Below are 14,200 nucleotides of genomic sequence, written 5' to 3'. Positions count from 1 at the left end.
CTTTGTTTCAACAACTAGATGTAAACCAGTGGAGGACAGGTTTCAAATGTTAAACGTCTCAACATCCTTCAAACTATAGCACAGCTCTTCGTGTGCATCAGGCAGCTGAAGGGGGGTTGAGTGAAATATGCAAATCATTATGAAATTGATGACTACCCCCCCCAAATATTGCATGGCATTGCTGTCTAAGGAGTTAACACAAATGAGTAAGAGTGCATACACAGACATAACACATATACTACAAAAGAAATTACACAAAAACATGAAACTAGAGATATGTACAAATGCACAGGAGAAAATTGTAGGAAAAGGTATAGGAAATTTAATTAATTGATTAATTTGCAATCTTAGATAGTAGATAATTTAAAAATAATCAAGAATATCTTCATTACTTTCCAGAATCTAAATTTCCAGAATTTATTATAGTGATCCAGCAGCCTGTGAGTAGCTGTGTTATTAATATTTATAGAGAGATATTGACTATGTGCACCTGGACAGGTCATGTTATCTGACCTACACTTCTGTGTCTCTGAAGTGACTACTTATTTGCCTTTTCATCCGCCTCCTCTGCAAAGATGCTCTGCAAATAAATGAGGTAATGTTTGCAGCTTGGGGAAGAAACCCATTGCATACTCTCAGATGCTCTTACTATTCCACATTCAAGCCTGGTATACTGTTGCCTCTGTTTTAAATTGAAATTGTACTGTTTGAGTCCTTGGGTTCTGACCAAAATCTGGGTCAACATATGAGAATGATGATTTTTAATTTTAATTCTGAGGTTCTGTTCAGAGCCTTTGCACGTGTGAGAGAAAACTGTGAAAATAAACAAAGCACATAAATCAAGCTTTGAAAGAGAAAAATATCCGGAAGGATTTTTTATTTTCAATGAAGAGCGTGAACATCGTATTTCACCGAAGGAATATTTGGGTTCAGGAAGGAGGATAGTGCATGCAGTGTGAGCGTGTGTGCGCGTGTGTGCATGTGTGTATGTGTGTGTGCTGTGCGTGCGCGCCCGCGGAGAGAGGGGCGGGGGAGGCGGATGAGGAGGATGAGATCATAGTTTCAGGATCCTCAGGAAACCCTGGTACTGGCAGCAGCCAGCCTCTGCTGTGCCCACATGACCCACAACTCTGGCAGCGGACCCGGCACTTCCAACATTATTAAATAATAAGAAAGCGGCTCCTACTCCACGCCCGAACCTCCCTACAGACTGATGGACACCTTCTAAGAGTTTGGCGAGTCAGTGACTGAGGCGCCCGTCCATTCCAAGGTGTGTGCTAGGCGTTTTCTTCCTTGACAGCTCCGGAGTGGGGGAGGGCGTGGGGGTGGAGGGGGTCCTCGTGCCGGGCGAAGAGTGGGTCCCAGGCCGGGCTGCTGCGCGCCGCCCCCGGCAGTCCGGTGCCGCGGAGCGAGCCGCGAGGCGGGAGATGCTCGGGACGCGCAGCCCCGGCTACGCAGGGACCGCAGCCGCCCACGGCGCCGGGGCGCGGACTCCCGAGGCTCGGCTGCTGGAGCAAGGGCGGGCGCCGCGCACCCGGCAAAGTCAAGAGTGGAAGCAGACGGCGAACGCCGGCGGGGGCAGGGAATCACCCCAACGCCCACTCGCGGGGTTCCCACCTGTGCGCGGGCGGGGGCCGCGGCGAGCGCGAAGCATGTGCCCGGCGCCGCAGCCGGGACTGCGGCTCAGCGCTTCCCCGGGCGGCGGGCGGCGCCTCGGGCCCGCGGGGCGGCGGTAGCGGCTGCTGCAGGATGGCCGGTGCCGGGGCGCGGGGCCGCGCAGGTAAATCTCAGCTGCCCGCGGAGGCCCGGCGGCGCCGCAGCCCCTGCTGTCGCCTCTGCGTCGCTCTCGGGTTGGCGACGGCAGCCGGCTCCCTCGCGTCGCGGGTTGAGTTGTTTTTGTTGCCGTTGCTGCCCTCTGGGGCGTCCTGGGGGGCTGAGCTGGTGGGAAGCCGCGGGGCCACATCCATTAGGGATGACACGCACGTTGAGGAGCAGTCTGGGGGGCACTGACCGGGAAATCCGCGAGGGGTTCCTTTCCCACCAGCGGCGTCTGCGCGAGTAGCAATCCACTGCGGTGCGGGGCAGACGGTTGGGGGGAGTGGGCACTCCGTCCTGGGGTCGCGGGGGTCACGGGGGTCGGCTGGGTAGTGAGGTGAGTGTCCTGAGCTTTTGTAGCCTGTTGCCCACTTTGGAGTTTTCCACTGGACAGAGGACGGACAGGAGGTTGGTTCTGGTACCCGAAGTGGGAGGTGGAGAGGTGTCTGTCAAAAGACCAAAGCCAAGGAGAGAAAAGGGGTGGCGACTGCGGTGCGTGGGCTCAAAGGCACCAGACCTGGGACTTGGTAGTAAAACTTCCCCTTTGGCAGGGTTGGGGTATGGCTTCCTCATCTCAGAAGATAAGTGTAGGAAGTATTAGATGTGCACTTGTCGTGAAGCTGACCACCATTCTATTCAACCTTGCTCTAAAAAATTGTCCTTTAAGCTGATGTTTGCCTTCTAATTTTCCTCTTCTGTTATAATCACTTCTTATTTAATGTGCTTTGTGTTAACTTCTGAATACACCAATAATCTATATTGTTGAAATACAGTTATTAATTTCTTTTACAAAAAAAAAACCCACTTACTTTGTCTATTACAAAGGTAGAAACTTTAAGGAAAAAAAAAACCCAACTCTCCACATATTCCAGACACAGTTCTATATTCAGCTTTATTCTATCACTTAATTCTTATAACATCGTAACAGGCACGTAACAATATTATACACTTTTTAGAGATGAGGAAATCCACAGAGAGGTGAAATGACTCACCCAAGGTCATACAGTTATGACATAATAGAGCCCAGATGGACTTTTGGTGTACTGTTAACAACTTCATTTTACTTATACTTATATATATATTTATATATATATATATATATATATATATGTAAAATAATACCACCCCATTCTCACTAAAGTTTTCTGTTTGATATACTGGCCATGTCTCTGTACCAAGATGACCTCTTAACTACGTGCTACACATTGGGGGCATTTAACTTCTTTTCTAATTTTTAATACTGCAATTATGGCAAACATACTTTCAGTAGTTTCCTTTTGTCACAACGCACCAAGTTTCCTGCAACAATGATAGATTAAAGTAGTACTTATAAGCAAAGTTCAGATTTTTAGTAGTTAAGACTTACCAGCAAAGTACTATAAATTATTATAAAGCAGATAGCTGATAATCTGTTTGGTTGCACTTTGCTCAAAGCATGGTCATTATTTTCTTCAGAATACCATCTTGCAGAATTTTTTATCAAGTTTAACCAACTTCAGTGCAATCACTCTGACAAGAGGCTGTGCAGTTTTAAAAGAAGAGTTCTGCAATTCGCCTTCAACCACCAGTAGTTAAAAGCAGGCTGCATTTTGAGAGTGTTCGTGTGTGTCATGCCTGTTAGGCAATGGCATGTACTTTATACAAAGTTGTGGAGCAACGAAGACAAATGAACTTTTCTCACTGAATCTAAGTCTAAATACTTTCTAAACCTTCACTTGTTTTAAGTGAACCATGGTGTTGAAAAAGGTTTCAGCGGGGTGAACTCTGCACATACTTAGAGAATTACTCTTCATTGGAACTTTTCATGGAGCGCTCGCAATACTCATTCTGTTGGGCAGATGTCTGTCTTAAATCTTCATCTGTTATTTCTTCAAGTAATGTCATTGTTTCTTTATATAACAAGTTGCAAAATTATTTTGACATTCATAGATTTTCTTAATTCTTGTCATTTAGTTTAATTAAATTCAATACACGTGCTTCAGATTCACACTTAGTCAACATTGTAAGTGAAAAGAGACAAGAATCCAAATGGAACTACATGGAAACATTGGGATGTGAAAAAACAAAAAAGCCCTGCTCTTCATTGGTTAACCTCCTCAAATCACAGGGTTATTTTGGGATGCTGGAGTGCAGTGCTGTGGTCGGAAGAGTTGCATGCCATCAGACACAAGTGTTTTTGATATTGAAATTGAGTCCGAATTTTCCAAGACTATTTATATAGAACAGCGATTTTCAACTGGTGTGCTTCGGCAAGCACACTGGTATGCCACAAGAACTTTTAAAAAATGCAATACCTGGCTATTTTGTCAGGGTCACTGACCTCTTTTCCCTTAGATTGTTGAATAAAAAAATGGCAACAGCCAACACAATAACAGCTGTCTGGAGTGAATGAATCAAAATTATACCTATTTTTGTCAGATCAGCAAAAAATATAATATATTTAATGTCATGCTGCAGAATTTTAGTAATTAGTTTGTATGTGCCATTAGATGAAAAAGGCTGAAAATCATGGATATAGAATGTGATTGTCATTAAGACATAAATCCTGTGATACATACATTTGTCCTTTCTTTACTGACAAAGATCTGTTCCAGTTTTCTAGTTTGTTACTCATTTCTTGTTACTTTGACCTCACCTGGTAGATTTGACATGTTTTTTCCTTTCAAGTCCCACACCTGTAGTTTCAGGAGAACTGTATTTTCTCAGCCTCCTGAAAGCCCCTCTATTCTAGGTACTGGATGGAGAACTGAAGACCCATGGTGAGCCCATGGTGAAGATCTATGGTGAGATCCAAGAGGAGTGAGCCCTGCCAACACAGGGGGTCAGACTTTAATAAAGTAATTATACAAATAAACTCTAATTTACAAACTGAGGTAAATTCTCTGAGAGAAGGAATTCAATAAGAATGTGTGTTGAGGAATTCTGGACCAGGGAGGGAGTTCAAAACAGGATGCCCGTAAATCGCAGAGTTGGGGAGGAATGACGTGTGAGGAAGTGTTTACTGAGTAAAGTGGTCTCCTTAAGTGCTCTCATGATGTCTTCTGAATTAGTTTCCGAATCAGAGACTTTTGTCTCATTCTGGGTATCACTACACTTCTCTGTTCACCAGAAGACATACTGTTTCCCCTCATCCACTTATGGGCATGGGAAGGTTTACAAAGCTATCGATACTTTTTGAAGCATGTAGAGCAAATGCTATTCATATGTGGTAGTCATCCTATTTGCTAAGAGTTGTTTAAGGGGATAGTGTCCTTTTCTTTCTTTGCCTTAACAACCACATTCAAATTTTAAAAGTTAGGTGTATGTGTGTTAAACTGACAAAATGTTTCAAAATGGACACGTACTGATTCATCACACAATATCTAAGATGCTACAATGTCCAAGAGAAGAGAAGAGGCTCCAGGGTAAGGGAGGTGATGTTAGGTGTTTACTATACAGGGAAAGCGGGTATTAACAATTTAAAGCAAACTTAAAATTTTTAAATTTATTGAATAATTGCTGTGTGCTAGATGTCATTTTATGAGCTCTAAATTAACTTACAGATTCCTCACAATGGCCTTGTGAAGTCTTCATGGACTACTGCTATCCTCATTTTACAGAAAGGGGAACTGAAGTCCAAGGAGGACAATAACCATGACCGATGTCACAACGGTAGAGATGAGCCCTAAGCTCAAGGTTTCTGATGGTATAGTCCATGCTCGAACTATTGGTGTGTAACACCCGGTTCATAAATTTACTGGTGCATTAAATTCCCATCATTCTTGAAAATAATAACACCTCCTAATTTGATCTGTTGCTTTTTCCTTAATAAAAATTAGTGGAAGATAATACCTTTTCTATATCAATGCTTTTTTGACTCATATTTTACAGATACAATACATATAAAGCAAGATGAGAAATCTAAATGCCTAGACAAAAACTGGTGACTTCTAGACTGTGAGCAACATCTCACTATATACTATTGATTTTTAAAATTCAAAAACAGTAATTTGAGCTCCATGTGAAACTGTTGAGAGTTTTAACATTAATAATATGTACTTGAGCATTCCAAATGATCAGGGAAACACCTTTAATAGCTGCAAGTTCTATGACCGTCAGCAAAGCTAAGAATTTAAGTCACCTGTTTCACCTTCCCCCAAGTCTTTGTCCGGAGTATGCACTGCAAGGAGGCTGTAAACATGAAAACATCTGTTGAATTGTCTTGGTAAAACATTTTAAAACCCTGTTAATTTTTACATTGAGATCTTTTGACATGACTCATAGTAATCATTATGATAAAAATACTTAATTTCAAATACTATCCAAACAATGTTAACCTAAGACACATGGCATATGTTGTTAGCAAAGTGAAGTACTGATTGGTTAACTGTGCTAATGCATATAAAGATGTTTATACAGTGTCCAAAAATAAATGTTAGTCAATGTTATCTCTCCCTGCAAACAATAGGTACTATGCTATTGATATAATTAAGGTTAGTGTTAACCATGAATCATAATTCATACATGGTACGCATACAAATGAGACTCTTCTTTGAAGCTGTTGGCAATCCTTAAGACAGAACAAATATTTTCTATGACTCATTTATCCCTATTAAGAATGTGATACGTTATTTCTCTGTAATGCTTAGCTTCATACAAAGCGTTATATCATAGAGTAAGTAGCCAACTATTGCTCTAATTTATCCCATAAGGAAAGAGATTCAAGACTTGATTTTGAAAAAAAAGACTTGGTTTTGCTTTGTGCGCATGTGTTATCACCATAGAGGATACATCAAGTGCACCAAAGAATAACTCATTAACTGGAGTTTACACTTTGATGCCATAGTACAGTGTCCTGTCCCAAAGAGTGTTGTGTGTTTAATGTAAATATATGTCCATCAGTTGTAATAGTTTAGGTTATGCAGTCATAAGAAACAACTCTAAAATCTCAGTGACTGAAAAATAAATGCCACAGAGGATTATTTCTTGCTAATGCTATGTGCCCGTGTTGGCCAATAAAAGATGCTGTTCTACATCAGTATCACTCGAACCCAGGCTGATAAAGCCCAGTCACCTAAAACATCCTCATCCTTCATCAAGCACATGAGACATGATGAATCACCCACCAATTGTAAAGGCTTTCATCAGGGAGCAGTACTTGACAGTTCCACGCATATTTATTGGCCAAAGCAAGTCATATGGCCATTCTTATTCATAAGTGCAATTCTATCACATGCCCAGATGGCAGAAAATGGCAAGATCTGTGAACAGACCTAATGATTACCACATAAAATTAGTTCTCTTCAATAGCTTTATCACCTAAAAATGATTTGTGATTTAACATTAAAGTGGAGTCACCAACAAGTGTGTTTAGAATTTCAGCATGGGAAGGTAATTCCTGCATAAAATGACCAGCAAAGAAAGTAGATACTAAATTTGTGAAACTGATGACATCTTTTTCTTTTAGTGAAGGTTATGGTTAGTTGAGGAATGATAACAGCTATGGTTTATTTTGAGTGAACAACTGAGGTAGCCAATTTGACAGCAAGCATAACGCCGTGAACACTGCCAAGACCTGCTTACAGCACCCAAGCTGTGTTTTTCTGAACAGATTTGATAATATCAACATGGTACAGAAAACAGAATGTCTAGGTGTATATCTTTTATTAACACCTGCACCTACAGGAACAGAAGTATCATATGTGCTATCATATACTTTTTTAAAAAGTAATACAGATAAACATACAAACCAACTGTATGTTTATTTTACATTGCCAAACATAATCTCTGTATGTTCAGCTTCGTATAAAGCTTTTCATCATAGACAGACTGGCAAACTATTGCTCTAATTTATACTACAAGGAAAGAGTTTTAGACTTGATTTTTATGTGTATGTGTGTACAGATGTTATCAGAGTGGAGGGTGTATCGAGTATACCAAAGAATAACTCATTACCTAGAGTTTACAATTTAATGCCATAGTACAGTGCACTATTCCAAAGTATGTTGTGTGTTTACCCCTATGGGGAAAATGGCACCAACTTAAAACTTAACAGTAAAAAAAAATCCAATTAGAAAGGGGCAAATGACATGAAGAGATATTTCACCTAGGAAGATATATGAATGTCAGGAAAGCACACAAAAAGATGTTCATCATCATTAAGGAAATGCAAATTAAAACCACAATGAGATATCACTACAAACCTATCAGTATATTCATTGCAAGTGTGTAGAAATTCATTGCTTTTTGTTTGTTTATTTGTATCCTTGGAACTTCCTCAACTTAGTCCTACAAGTTTTTTCTAAATTTTTGGAATTGTCTATGTAGATCATCATGTCATTTGAAAATAAGGGCAGTGTTATTTCTTTCTTTCCAATTTGTATGCCTTTTGTTTTATTTTCTTGCCTTATTGCACTGGCTAGAACTTCCAGTACTGTGTTGAATAAGAGTGGTAAGAGTGACACTGTTAGCTTGTTGCTGACCATCAGGGTAAAACATTTAATCTTTCAACATTAAGTATAATATCAGTTGTCAAATTTTTTTGTAGATGTTTTTTATCAAATTGAAAATTTTTGCCTTTATTCCAGTTTTTTATTTTTTTAATCATGAGTAGGTATTAATTTTTGTCAAATGCTTTTTTTTTCACCAAGTAATATGATTATTTAATCTTTCTTCTTTAGTCTGTTATCATGGTGAGGTATACTGACTGATTTTTCACTAGAACCAACCTTGTATTCTTGAAATAAATCCATTTATACAAATTAATCATTGTGTATAATTTGTAGCACACATTACCATTTGCCAATATTTTGTTAGATATTTTTATATTTATATTCATGGGAGGTATTGGTCTGCAGTTTTGTGGGGGGGTTTGGTGCTTTCTTTGTTATTAGTATCAGAGTAATAGTAGCTTCATAAAATGACTTGGGACATGTTTTCTACTCTCTTATTTTCTGAGAGAAATTGTAGATGATTAGTCTTTATTATTTTTTAATTATATTTTATTGGTCATGCTATTACAGTTGTCCAAGTTTCTCTGCATTTGTCCCCCTCTACCCAGTAGCCCCCACTCCCTCAGGTAATCCTCACACCATTGTTCAAGTCCCTGGGTTATGTGCATAAGTTCTCTGGCTATGTCATTTCCTATACTGTATTTTATATCCCCACGGCTATTCTGTAATTGTCTGCTTGTACTTCTTAATCCCCTCACCTCTTCACCCATTTCCCCATACCCCCTCCCATCTGGCAACCATCAAATCATTCTCCATATCCATAATTCTGCCTCTGTTTTGGTTTGCTAAGTATGTTTTTTAGATTCAATTGTTCATAAATATGTATTTATTGCCATTTTATTGTTCATAGTTTTTATCTCTTTCTTAAATAAGTCCCCTTAACATTTCATATATGTTAATGGTTTGGTGATGATGAATTCCTTTAGTTTTTTTCTTGTTTGGGAAGCTCTTTATATGTCCTTCTATTCTAAAATGATAGTTTTGTTGAGTAGAGCAATCTTGGCTGTAGGTCCCTGCTTTTCATGACTTTTAACATTTTTTGCCAGTCCCTTCTAGCCTGCAAAGTTCCTTTAGAGAAATCAGCTGACATTCTTATGGGTACACCCCTATAGGTAACTAACTGCTTTTCTCTTGCTGCATTTAAGATTCTCTCTTTATCTTCATTTAACCTTTGACATTTTAATTATGATGTGTCTTGGAGGGGGCCTTTTTGCATCCATATTGTTTGGGACTCTGTGCTTCCTGGAATTGCATGTCTATTTCCTTCACCAAATTGGGGAAGTTTTCTTTCATTATTTCTTCAATTAGATTTCTAATTTCTTGCACTTTCTCTTCTCCTTCTGGCACCCCTATCATGTAAATATTGGAAAGCTTGAAATTGTCCCAGAGGCTTCTTACACTATCCTTGTTTTCCTAGAATCTTTTTTTCTTATTGTTCTGACTGGATGTTTTCTGCTTCCTTATGTTCCAAATGATTGATTTGATTCTCAGTTTTATTCACTCTACTGTTTTTCCCTATAAATTGTTCTTTATTTCAATTAGTGTACCTACATTTCTGACTGGATCATGTTTATGCCATTGAGATCCTCACTAAGTTCCTTGAGCATCCTTATAACCAGTGTTTTGAACAGTGCATCTAATGGATTGCATACCTCCACTTTGTTTAGTTCTTTTTCTGGAGTTTTGATCTGTGCTTTCATTTGGGCCATGTTTCTTTGTCTCTTCATTTTGGCAGCCTCCCTGTGTTTGTTTTTATGTATTAGGTACATCTGCTATGACTCCCTGTCTTGGTTGTTTGGCCTAATATAGTAGGTGTCCTGTAGGGTCCAGTGTGGTACAGCGTCCCCTATCACCCAAGCTAGGTACTCAAGGTTTGTCCTTTGTGTGGGCTGAGTAGACCCTCCTCTTGTAGTTGAGCCTTGATTGCTTTTGTCAGAGTCAATGGGAAAAAAATTTACCCAGGCCAGTCATTTAGAAGGACAAACTATGACCACTGAACCACCAACCTCCACCCTCTGTGGAGGATCATATGTGCAGGGGCAGGTGGTGGTGCTCCAACATGGTCTGTTGCTGTCCACTGGGTGTGAAGGCACTGGGGGTTCCTAGGTGGTGCAGGCCAAGGTCCTCCCCTACTTGTATTCTGCCTGGGGCTACCCTGTATGAGATATAAAGCAATCTCAGATGGCTGCTACTTGTGCTGGACTTGGAGATTCCCAAGCAAAGCCAAGCTGGGAATCTAGGCTGGCTGCTGCTACTGCCAGGCCTGGATCACTTAGCAAGAGGTATGGGGGCTAGGGGCTCACTGAAGCCAACTGTTGCTTGTTTGGTAAGATTTAGGAAGCTGTGAAGCATGAGCCAAGACCAGCTATTCATATGGAAAAGTCACAGTTAATAGTTTGGGTGGGTATAAGTTGAGTGGGACCAAGTCTTAGAGGATCTTCAGGATGGTTCAAGCAATGTTGTCTAGGTTGATGGAGTGTCAGATATGGCACCCACCTGCTGACTCTGGCTCTGTGGGGGGAAGGTTCACCAAAGGGACAATGGCCTCTGCTGGCCTTTCTGTCTTGGAGAAAGCTGTCTACCAGCTCCTGTCTTGATGCCAGATACTTCAGTTCCTCCCCTTATGCCACTGGTGCCTTTCAAACTGCTACCCCAGTGCTGGAGCTCAGAGGGGGTAATTCTGAGTAAGTCCATGTGTGGGTTGTTTAAGAGGAACTTCTTGGGACTCCAGGAATTTCTCCCACTGACTCAATCCCTGCTGGTTTTTGCAGCCAGAAGTTACAGGGACTTATCTTCCTGGCACTGGAACCCTAGGCTGGGTGGCCTTGTCAGGGGCTGGGACTCCTCACTCTTGAGATATCCCTCCTGAATTTTATCCACCACAGGTGGTTGTGGGACCATCCTGTTCCATGTCTCCGCCCTGCTACCAGTCTAGATAGATGTGGATTTTTTAATTCCATAGTTGTCAGACTTCCCTTCAACTCAATTTCTGATGGTTCTGAGTATTGTTTGTTCTGTATTTTAGTTGCAACTTTGATGTGGCTATGCGGACAGGCGAACCATGTTTACCTATGCTGCGATCTTAACCAAAAGTCTCTGGTCTTTATTATTTAAATGTTTGGTAGAATTCTTCAGTGAAACCATCTGGGCTGGGAGGTTTCTTTCTTAGGGTTTTTTGGTGTTGTTGTTGTTTCTGGTTTTTTTTTTAGGTGAAGTACTCTATTTCCTTAATACTTGTATTTGTTTGCTATAGTTGCTAATAACAAAATAAAACAAACTGGGTAGCTTAAACAGAAATATATTTTCTCACATTTCTGGAGGCTTGGAAGTTCAATATTAAGGTTTCGGCAGGTTTGGTTTCTACAGAGGCCTCTCTGTTTCACATGCAAATGACTGCCTCCTCACTGTGTCCTCACGTGGTCTTTCCTCTGTGTGCACATCCTTGGTGTCTCTCTCAGCGGTCAAATTTCCTCTTATAAAGATGCCAGTCAGGTTAGATTAGGGCCCTATTTCCAAGTATGGCCATGTTCTGTACTAGGGCTTGGGGCTTCAACCTGTGAATTGGAGGGAGGAATACAATTCAGCCCATAATTGTACTTTTAGGCTATCTAAATTATTTAGATAATCTGCTTCATTTTGGGTGAGTTGTGATACTTCATTTACTAAGAAATTGGTTCTTCATCTAAGTAGTCCAATTTATTTTTGTAGAGTTAATCATAATAATTATTTTTGTTCTTTTAATCCGCAAAGGCTCTGTAGCGATATACATTGCTTCATTCTTGATATTGGTAATTTCTTCTTTCTTCCGTCAGTTTTGCTAGAGATTTTTCAATTTTATTGATCTTTAACAGAACACATTTTTGTTTCATTTATTTTCTTCATTGTTTTCTGTTTTCCATTTCATTGATTTCCACTCTTATAATTCTTATTTTCTCCATTCTACTTGTTTTTGGCTTATTTTGCTCATCTTTCTTTATATTGTTGAGTGGGTACTTAGATTATTGGTTTTAGTTTTTCTTCTTTTCTATTGTATGCATTTATTTCCCTCTCAGCACTGTCAAAGCTATGTCACAAACATTTTAATATGTTGTATATTCATTTTATTTAAGTTCAAGTACTCTATAAAATTTATTTTGAGATTTTCTCTTTGGCCGATTAGTTATTTAGAAGTGTGTTGTTCAGTTTCCAAATGTCTGGAGATTTTTCTGTTATCTTTGTTATTGATTTCTACTTCAGTTCTGTTTTTGTCAGAGAACACACTATATGACTTAATTCTTTTAAATCTTTTGAGGCTTATTTTAGGGCCTGAAATGTTTTCTGTCGTGGAATATGTTCCATGAGCATGTGAAAAGATTGCGTGTTCAGCTGTTTGGGGGCAGAGCGCTAGAGTGTTCTATAAATGCTCCTTCCATCCTATTGGTTGATGTTGCTGATGACTTCTTGTATATGTTTGCTAATTTTCTGTCTAGTTGTTTATTGATTGTTGAAAGATGTGAAGCCTCTAATTGTCAATTTGTCTATTTCCCCTTTTATCTCTATCAGTTTGATTTTACATATTTTGTAACTCCATTGTTTGTTACATACGTATTTAGGATTGCTATGTCTTCTTGATATATTGACCCTTATCATTATATAATATTCCTCTCTAAAGCTGGTCATTTCATTTGCTCAAGTCTGACATAACTGATATTAATATAAACACTCCTTTTTTCTTTAATATCTGTATGATATTTCTTTTTCCATCCTTTTACTTTCAATGTCTATATTGTTATATTTGACGAATTCCTCATAGATAAAGTTGGATTTTTACATTTACTGTAATTATTGACATATTAGGGTTTATGTCTGCCATTTTATTGTTTGTTTTTTCCCTCTGTTTTTGTTTTTAGTTTCCCTGGGATTTTTCCCTGCTTTCATGTCAGTTACTTGAGCATTTATAGAATTCCATTGTTATTTGCCTATAATGTTGTTTTTAAGTATACCTCTTTGTATAGATTTTTTAGTGACTGCCCTAAGTGTTACATCATACATGTACAATTTATCACTGTTTACTACTATTGCCGTTTATCAGTTCAAGTCAGGCATGGGCACCTTATCTCTCTTTATGTCCCTTTACCTTCCTCCATTTATAGTATGAAAGTCATAAATATTTCCTCTACATACATTAAGAACCTCATTAGACAGTATTACAATTTTTGTTTCAACTGTGAAGTATAATTCTGAAAGCTCAAGAGAAGAAGGTTCATTGTATTCATTCATATTTTTGCTTACTATGTTCTTCTTTTATGGTGTTCCAACATTCCCCTTTTTATTGCTTCCTTTGTGTTTTGAAAACTTCCTCTAGCCATTCTTTTAGAGCAGGCAGATCTACTGCTGATAAAATATCCTTGTTTTCCTTTATCTGAGAGTGTCTTGATTTCTCTTTGATTCCTGAAGGGTATATTAACTGGATATAGGATTCTAAGTTAACAGTTCTTTTCTGTGGGCACTTGAAAAATGTTGTACCACTTTCCTCTGGCCTCCATGGAGTCTCATGAGAAATCTGTCATTCTAATTGGTTTTTCTCTTTAAAGCAAAGTATCATTTCTCTCTAGCTCTTTTCCAGATATTTTTTTTGTCTTTAGTTTTTATAAATTTGACCATGCCATGTATATGCCCTGTCCATTTTCTTTTCTCCTTCCAGGTCTCCCAGATACAAATGTTAGATCTTTTGTTTTAATCACACAGTGCATTAGTTTCTGGTGGCTGCTGTAATATATTACCGAACACTTGGTGCCTTACAACAACACATATTTATTCTCTTACAGTTCTGGAGCCCAGAAGTAAGAAATCAGTTTCCCTGACCTAAAGTCAAGGTGCTGGCGAGGCTCGTTCCTTCTGAAGGCTCTAGGGGC

At 39.4% G+C, this 14,200-nt stretch overlaps 1 protein-coding gene across 3 annotated transcripts in view; it reads left to right on the top strand.

Moving 5' to 3' along the window:
* Window positions 1–851: 851 nt before the first annotated feature.
* Window positions 852–14,200, top strand: part of DTNA (dystrobrevin alpha) — a 352,090-nt gene continuing 338,741 nt past the window's right edge. The window contains exon 1 of one of the 3 annotated variants that reach the window (XM_036009160.1): window positions 852–1,270. The gene's annotated coding sequence lies outside the window, so the exon portion shown is untranslated. The remainder of the gene's footprint in view (window positions 1,271–14,200) is intronic. The other 2 variants (XM_036009166.1, XM_028523841.2) reach the window with 2 other exon arrangements.

Source organism: Phyllostomus discolor, chromosome 9 (assembly GCF_004126475.2).
Source record: "Phyllostomus discolor isolate MPI-MPIP mPhyDis1 chromosome 9, mPhyDis1.pri.v3, whole genome shotgun sequence".
Classification (NCBI taxonomy): domain Eukaryota; kingdom Metazoa; phylum Chordata; class Mammalia; order Chiroptera; family Phyllostomidae; genus Phyllostomus; species Phyllostomus discolor.
This window is presented reverse-complemented; position numbering and strand designations above follow the sequence as displayed.